This window comes from Tupaia chinensis, unplaced genomic scaffold (genome assembly GCF_000334495.1).
Source record: "Tupaia chinensis unplaced genomic scaffold, TupChi_1.0 Scaffold000494_1, whole genome shotgun sequence".
Taxonomy (NCBI): domain Eukaryota; kingdom Metazoa; phylum Chordata; class Mammalia; order Scandentia; family Tupaiidae; genus Tupaia; species Tupaia belangeri.
This window is the reverse complement of record NW_006160006.1, coordinates 4,540,968-4,549,881: the sequence shown is the minus strand read 5'-3', so window position 1 is coordinate 4,549,881 and position 8,914 is coordinate 4,540,968. Positions and strand designations below refer to the sequence as shown.

Genomic DNA, 8,914 nt, shown 5'->3' with positions numbered 1-8,914 from the left:
CTCCATCTTCATTCACGGCGCTGTCTGTCATGGACTTCAGAGTCCCCCTCAGCTCTGCCCCTGCCCGTCCGTTGGCTGTGTCTGAAGGGCCCTTCTCTTCCCACAGAATGAGAGCTTTCCGGTGCTTCCAGGCCCAGATAAAATACAGGGCTACTGAAAAAGTTTCCACGGTGCTAATACATTTCACTCCAGAGGCCCGTCATTCTCATCAATAGTGAAAGTTTTGCCTTTCCCGTTAAAATAAGTTTTATATAAATATGAGCATTCTGCCTGTTTTCTCACAAATTTCCCACCCAACCTTAGTCCTGTTAGTGTCTTAGAGCAAAAATATATGTGTTTTTTAAGTTCATTTATCTCTTTAAAGAGTGAGAGATACAGACATAGAGAGAGGCAGATAGAGACAGAGATACAGAAAGAAGCACCTCCAGCAGGAACTTCACGCCACGATCCATCCGTCCCTGCAATGGCTGGGATCCCGGCCAGCGTGTGTCCTGCGTGAACCTGGGGACGTCCCACGTGGACTGCTCACAGGGCAGTGTTCCACTGCACACCGTCTGCGTGGACAGCTACGGTCCTTATCTGCTCTGTGGTCTGTCCCACGCATATTCTCACGGTCGATCGAACCTTCTTTCAGAGGGATGCTTTGTTCTCCTTGCCTAAATGCATAATTAAAATGTCTTTAAGTTAATTTTTTGCGTAATCTTCATATATTATGTTCCATGGTGAAATAGTTAGATATACTCTATATATAGAAATAATGTACATCACTATATTTTTAGTTATCTACATAAATAAACTTTTAAACAGAGGGGCATCATTGAAAAGAAGGGACAAGTTATTTCAAACTTTCTGATGAATGACTGTATTGTTTTACACTTTAATTTTTTTTTCAGTTCATAAGAGAGACAGAGAAAGAGCCAGAGAGAGAAGCAGCCCTACCAGGGTCTTCACGCCATGACCCATCTCCACTCCCAGCCAGCCCAGTTATAGGCATGCGTATGTGTGACAGGGAGGCCCCAGGGCCGGAACCCAGGGCCCTTCACACGCAGGTCCCGTTCCATTACCGCACTGCCACCTGGCCTCGGGACATACATCTCTAAGCACACCTGGAGGGGAGACAAATTTAAATAGTGGTTGAATTGTTCACAGACCTTAAAATAACCAACATACAAACACGTGAGCACTACCGCGTGGAATTTCGTGCCACTCTGTTTGGTAGTGACAGTACAAAAGCTCTTATTCATTCATCCTCTCTGTCTTCACAAATCCTACGAGAAAACAAATGGCCTAACCACGAGTAGCAAATGTGTTTTCCATAATCGTGGCCTCCCGAACAAGGCACTAACCAAATCTGTAGTCAGGCAAAACATATAGGATGGGAATGTGAAAGACTGTGTTCCATAAATCTGATCGCCATTTATTAGGCACCGGCAGGGACTAGGCCATGATAAACAGAATATATTCATTTAGAACGACACGCACTGAAAATGATGTTAGTGACATAGTCTAGAATCTTCATATTAAGTCACAACTTTAAAAGAATAATGTTCTTTTTACTTGTATTGTCAGAGGGTGTGTGCACGCAGCAGAGAGGGCTGGAAAGAGAGATGGGGAAAGCACAGCCCGGGGGCCATGGTCACGTCACAATTCCTTTCCTCCCTTTGTCCACCACACCGGGACTTTGAGAACAATTGGCATGCCCTGCGAGCCTCCTGGGTCAGAATCCAAGCCCCAGTTGTCCCTGTGGGATCTGGCTCCATGCACGCAGAGCTTACCACTGTGCGACAGGATGGGCCCAGGAGCAGCAGCCTGGAAGCGGGAGGTGAGTCGTGAGAATTACAGTAACATGGCTGCCCCAGTGCGGACTAAACGAACGCCCCGTATGCTGGGAAGGAACAGAAACCATCCAGCAGTGGCCTTCAACCTCACCCTGCTCCCGTTTTCTCCTACGGTTACTTCAAATTAACATACCTGAGGGCGGCGGTCATGGCACAGACGCACTCACGACGGAACTGCGCATTACCCTTCATTCCCAGTAAGCCACTGAAATTAGTACGACATGCAGTCGCCAGAGCACATGTGCCAGGAAGTCAGAGAAGAAGAAAGCTGCTCCAGGCTCTCGTCCTTGCGTGGTATTAGGACACTGATTCTCAGCCACAGATCTGATTTTACGTCCCTGAGAACACCCAACTGGAGCGCCAGCACCACAGAAGATTCTGCAAATGAGGCAGACACATATGAGGCTTCCCGTGTCTGGGTCAAAGTGAGACGTGTCCTTGTCCTCTCATGTTGCAGCCAAGTGCAGACCCATGCGCGGTTTCGGGCACAGACAGGTGTCTGTGTGACACGTGAGTCCCCTTACGGAATCTGAAAGAACAGGGCCAGAACAAGCTGCGAGGAGGAAAAAAGCTACATTTTACCACCAGCCCAGACACATGCCAATTATCCTCCTAATGACAGTGAGTCCATGCAATGCTCCGTGACCGCAGAATAAATTCGTTCCAAGGGAAACTTCCCTCTCTATGTTACGTTTGAATAAAGTAAAATTTCATGGTTGAGCTTTTCTCCACATTCAGATGTAAATTGAACTTACAATGCTTGGGTGAGAAAAACTACTGCTTCTTTCAGTCATAATTTCTCCTCATTCTGTAGAATGCATAATTAGTAAAGGATAACTTTCAAGACTACAAAAAAAAAAAGCCTAATTATGTTGGATATAATCCAAAAATTTTCTTCAGCTTTTTAAAATTCTAAATTCCTCCTCTTGCCATCAAAAACATGAGCCTTAACAATCTCTAGGTAGCATACCAATCAGACAACTCGATGTGATTTTAAAACATGACCTAGAGATTTAGTTCCACACATGGGTTGTTATGTAATAGAAGGAGAGACGTCTAGGCAGGAGTGGTCATTTCACCCAGTGTTCATTCTGCCTTATTCCGATGGCTGAATTTATGCTTTAGATGTTATATTCCCATCACCTTGTCTACTAGCCCAAGGCAAAACTTCAAGGCTTTTAAAAACAACATCAGCGGAATGCTTCTGTTTCTGGCTAAGGCAGAGCAGCATGTGGCCCACAGCATAGTCCTTCCACAGAAATAAACTAGAAAAGCTCAGGGGGAAATGCAAGGTATTTATTTACTTATTCATTTGTGTTTCCTTGTTTAAAGGCAGCAGTATGTTTTGGAGGTAATGATGAGGAAAGACGTATAGACCGTAGAGGAGAACTGTACGGAAGTGAGCAATATTCGGCAGCCACCTCTTATTAAAGAATGATTAATTTTGTTTATTCATTTATTTTAACTTGACCAGAGACACACACACACAGAGAGAGAGAGAGAGAGAGAGAAGAGAGAGAGAGAAAGTGAGAAAGCAAGCCACCAGGGCCAGGACTCAAACCATGGTCAGCCATGTGGGAGTGGCCAGTGCCTTAACCACCATGCCACCTGCTGGTCCCCTGCGGCCACCTTTTTAAGAAGACATTTCCGTTTCTAGGTACATCTATGGAAAGAGGCTGAGTCCGGAGGTAAAGAGCCTGAGGAGAGGGTTAACTTCGTGAGTCAGATAAATAGCAGTAGCTTTCGTATGGCTAAAGGCACGTGATTGGACAGGGTTCCCTCAAGGTCTGATAAGAATGAGGCTCAGAAATGACCATAAATATAACCATTTTTGTCTTGGATATCTGTCTTGCTAGCAGGGAGGGATAATCCTCTCTGACAGAAGATGAGATACTTCAGAGCCTCTGCAGTTTTCCAGCGCTGCCTGGTATTCCACCCCATCACTGGGCTTGCTAAAAACAGGAACAAATGACCAAAAAGAAAGATAAAACACAGTAACAGAAGTAGATCTCTAGGGGATCTAGGAACTGAAATGAGAGGACGAGAATCTTATAATATTGCACATGCAGTATTTTCAGTGAAACAGTGGAAGAGAGGAAAAAGCAAATTAAGAGCTGGAGAACCGTATCAGAGAACAGTCTGAACTGGGAGTGATGCAGCATGGTTTAGAGCAGCTCCTTCTAAAGTTCGACCCGAAGCTACGCTATACGTCTGTGTGGTACCGAAACAGAACTTTTCTCCTTTTTAAGTGTTAATTAGGGAGAGGTGGGAGGTATGGTGGACACAGTTGAGATGTGCTTTCACTAGAGAAATCTGACTCAAAAAACTTTAAAACAGGCAGAGCAAAGCTCCTCACTGGGCTTGACCGTTCCTTTCCTCGGACGTTTTGTTCATGAAAATATTTAGTTAGGCTAAACCCTGGCTGTTTCCTTCTTTCTAGAGTCATTGCAGAGGGACGGGGAAGGAGGAGTGCATGTTACGGTTGGCAAGCCCGGCAGGAAGAATTCTAAGGTGGCCCCGAAGATTCTTTTTTTTTTTTTAAGCCAAGCCATTTAATTGAAGGTAAACTACGTGTGGAGCTGGACCTCAAGCCCTGAGAAGGCCAGAGCGTCAGGTCCAAAACACGGTGCGGTTTTCTCAAGGGTTCAGAAGGGTCAGAGATGTGACGAGGCAGAGAACAAATGGAATTCATGCATTCCATTTAGCAGTTTTGTAAATGACCAGAAACAGACCCCAAGAGTCTTTAAGGTGGGGAAAATTCCACTCCTGATTGTACAGTCAAAGGAGGAAGAGTACTAACAATGCCGGCATCTCTTCACTTGCCTCACACAACCCGAAGCCTGAGATTCTCGTCTCCCGTTTCTGACAATACTCCGTTACCCTCTCCCTCCGACTGCGGGCAGAGAGGACGGAGTTTAGTCCCATGTTGCTGCATTACAGGGCAAGGGTGAGGGGAGTTAGCAGATGTGAGCGAAGTCTCTAATCAGTCTGATTTTGAGTTCATCAAAAGGGAGATTATTCTAAAAGGGTCTGACCTTAATAGATGAGCCCTTAAAGACTGCTTGGGCTTCGGTTCAGATCACAGAGATTATCCATCTGGTGTTGAAGAAGCAGGCTGGCACATGCTTTTCAACTGCAAGAAAATTAGCACTGCCAACAGCCACATGAACTTGGAAGAAGCCCTTGAGCTCAGCCCAGACCAGCATCTGCACTGCAAGATGCTATAGCCCGAGTACAGGACCCCGACAAGCCAAGTCTGGATCCAACCACGTGAGAGATGATACCTGGGTGTGGATCTAAGCAGCTGCATTTGGGGTAATTTTTATGCAACGACAGGAAGCTCGTACTGTAAGGTAGGCAGAAGGAAGTGTGGAAGTGTTGTTCGATTTTCCCTGACCGTAAGATACTCGGGTCTACTCCTGCAAGGACATTCTGTGTTTTTTCCAGTGCCCTATGTTTGTTCATAAGCTCAAATCCGGAGTAAGTGGTAAGGAGTTCTCTTCTGACATATGTAGATATCAAGTTCTTCAATCAGCTTTGCTAATAATAAAGTCAATGTTTAGTTCTTAATCTAAATCCTGAATCTTTCTCTCATAGAATTCTGAACTCATTTGGAGAAAAGAAATAAACACACTTTATTGGGTGTGTACAAGCCCCAATGCCTACCATATTTTCATTTGTCATACAGTAATAATCCTCTACCAATACTGCACATCATTACTGTGAACCAAGACGAGCAAGAGAGGAAGAAAGCAACTAGAAAAATAAAATACATCACAGGAAAAATGGCATTTCTCTACCAAAACCTATTACAATTTCAATGTTATCATCAAAACAATCACCCCTGAGGTTCATTATCTTCTTCCTGATGTTAAATGGGTTGAAAATATAATGTTTCTTTTTTAAATGCACAATTACAAAGATGGTCACAGCAGAAGAAAATCATGACAACCCTGGCGTCCTTGAGTGACGTCTGAGCTGCTGTTTCAAATGAGTTTGCATAACTGGCAACTCTGAGCTTCCGAAGTCCTCCTTGGCATAAATAGTGTCCTGATGGTTTTTCCAGAACCAGGATGACAATGTCCTTAAATAAAATTGTCACTAAATTTCCGTTTGAATTCTGACTGCATGATCGTCTACTAAAACTGGCTGTGAAGATAAGTATTTCATGACAGTTAATATATTTCATATGCAAATATCTTGGCCTCTTTTTATATTGAAAGCAAGGAAGAAAAATCGTGTTATCTGTTTAATTTAGAATGTACTATTAAATCAGATGCATTAGTCCCTGAAATTAAAGAGCTACTTTATTGTATTGTGCTATTAAAATGGCACCTTTTGTACTGGAGACGATTCAGTGATAATATGCTGATTTCAGTGTGGATAAAGTATTATCAGAAAGAGATATGTTCTAGGAAATATGAATTGAGTAACATATACATGTCAAATACATGCATGTTTCAATGTGGGCTGACAACCATTCTTTTAAATTTTCGTCAGAGTATCTCCCCACAATAAAATATTTTACTATGAATCTCTGGACCTTGGAATATTAGAGAACTCTATATTACTTTTCTTCTACAAAGTATACCTTTATGCCGATTATGTTCAATGGAATCGCACCTGTTTTCTTTGTACATACTTTTACTTAATACCTTTCTAATTGATTACCTCAATCTAAAAGATATTTAAATCATTTCTACTTGTTAAAAGATTCATAGGACTTATTTTTCAACATACTAGGAGTTTTAGATCTAACTAGCATTTAAATTTAAAGTGTGCTGCATGGGAAATATATTAATTTTAGTATTTTACGAAGATGTGAATTATTTTGTATTTCCTAAGGGCAGATAGAGTTCATAGTCACCAATTCACAAAAACAAAATACTTCCAAGTTTTCTTAATACTAACTACTCTCCCTTTCTAAATAGAGAAATACGATGTTTTAATATTTTTCTTCTACAAGTAATGAATAGTCTTTAATGAAAAGTCTCAGCCTTCTTTAAATCTGTAATTCTACGATCTCATTTTATGGTGGATCTACTTTGAGTCTAGCACCCAAACCTTCCCTCGGTGCTAGCTGCCAGCCTCTCACTCCACAGGGCACGGGAACACACATGGGAACAGGCAAGCTTCAAATTCCCAGGGAAGGGCAGCAGCTAGAAGCCCAAGCAAGAGGTGATGCTGCAGTTCTGATTCTAGAGCTCAGGTGGGCAGGCTGGAAATCATGGCAGGACTTGTATGTTAGTTTTCCTTCTCTGGAAAAGCCCTGATGTGGTTCTTAGGCCTTCAGATGATTGAACCATCCCACATGATGACGAGGAACGTAATCTAAAGTCTGTAGGTGCCAGTCACATCTACAAAATACCTTCACCGCAATGGCTAGACCAGTGTTTGTCCAGACAGCTGAGTCACAAAGCCTAGTCGAGTTGATACACAAAATTAACCAACTCAAGACCTCACCATAAAAATAGGAAATTAAAAAGGGAAGAAAAAAAAATAAGAGCTGAAAGAATGCATTCTTTAAAATAGGATGAAATGCAAAATTGCCAATATAATCTTCTCCATTTGAGGAACAAATTTAAGAGTTATAAAATGTAATGACTACCTTTTTCAGTCTTAGTGTCTGTGTGAGATGATTTTTTTTTTCCTGGAGCACTTCGTTCTCCTCTAAGGACGACAATTGGCTTGGACGCTGGCTTCCTCCTCAACCCGATCTTGGAGCTACCCTAGAAACCAGAGGTGGATGGAGGATCAGAAAACTGGAAGGTTGTTTGAGGCCCCAGACTAAAAGGGAAACCTTGGCCTAGAGCAAAATATAATAGGTTCAGGCACCAAAATGAGACTTAACAATGTGCCATCTTCTCCCTTCCATGTCTCCCAGCATACTCTGCAGCCATAGGAGGGTGGGACAGGCAGGACCAGCCCAGTAGGCAGGACCCACAGGTTGCAAGACAGACAGAATCCACGGCCAACCTAGGCAAACCCTCCTAGTCCCTCAGCGTGCAGGCCTCCCCATTTGCCTGAGTATTGAGGCCAGGCAATTTTAACGAGGGTTTGGCAGAGGTACACACTCATACGAGTTCACCTCTAGATTCCACTCACCTGTACCCCAAACTCATCCCACCAGACACAGGCTGGCATCTGACTTTAGCTGCTTCTCCCTGGTACATGTCATCGGCTGCCATAAACATAGTTCCAAACACATAAGAACTCAAAGGAAAATTAAATAAATATGCGGTATGCTACAGCTGAAGGAGAAAGCAAAGCTAGACTAGATGAAACAGAATTAATGTATGCTACAACAACTGTTTCATGAGTACATTCAGCATCTCTGACAGAGACAGTGGAAATACTAGGGCAGGGAGAAAGTATAGGAAGTTGTACAAAGGGATATTATTACTGAAAACGCAATAAATGAGAGAAAGAACTCAGCAGATGGGAAGAGTTCTAGAAGGAAAATAAGAAGGATGACTTACTCACCTGCAAGATTAGGTGAAGTAACTCTCCCAGAAGGTACCTGGGCAGAATTCTACACTAACTGTACTCAGAAAGTTGCAGGTTACATCATGTCCCATTTAAATCTGATGTCAAAATTGCTAAGAGATTTTAATAGATTCATTATGGAACTCTCTTACTCTTTGGTCTTGAGTTTTCTGTTTTGTAACCGTTCTCTAAAATTATTATGTTACTGCACCTGCTATTGCAACATTTTCTTTTTTCTGATGTATGTTGGCAAATATCTTTTTCACCATATTTAATGAATAATATGACAGTTTGGTCTTATGTCTGCTTCCAGTGAGAAAGTTAATGGTATTTTCAAGTTCGTGTTGGTTTTAATTGAAAAAAGAAACAATTAAATCATCTATTTTTGTGTGATTAAGAGCTTCTTTGATCAAGGATGGATTTATTTTCATTAACAGGGAGTATTCAGAGAGAGAGGGAGAGAGTGTGACCCCTATGGGTTGGCCACGCTGCAATCCCTTGCATTTTTCATTCTGTTGGGATTTCAGACACGCATGCACAGGTGCCCAGTGTGGTTGTTTTGGGTTCTTTTTTTTTTTTTTTTTTTTGGG

At 42.5% G+C, this 8,914-nt stretch overlaps 1 long non-coding RNA gene across 1 annotated transcript; it reads right to left on the bottom strand.

The window, feature by feature from the left end:
• Positions 1-396: 396 nt before the first annotated feature.
• LOC114009232 (uncharacterized) lies at positions 397-2,178 on the bottom strand. The gene is made up of 3 exons (XR_003550677.1): positions 1,972-2,178; positions 940-1,106; positions 397-656 (listed from the first exon to the last, which is right to left on the bottom strand). It is a non-coding gene; the product is annotated as an uncharacterized LOC114009232 (long non-coding RNA).
• Between the last annotated feature and the right edge of the window lie 6,736 nt (positions 2,179-8,914).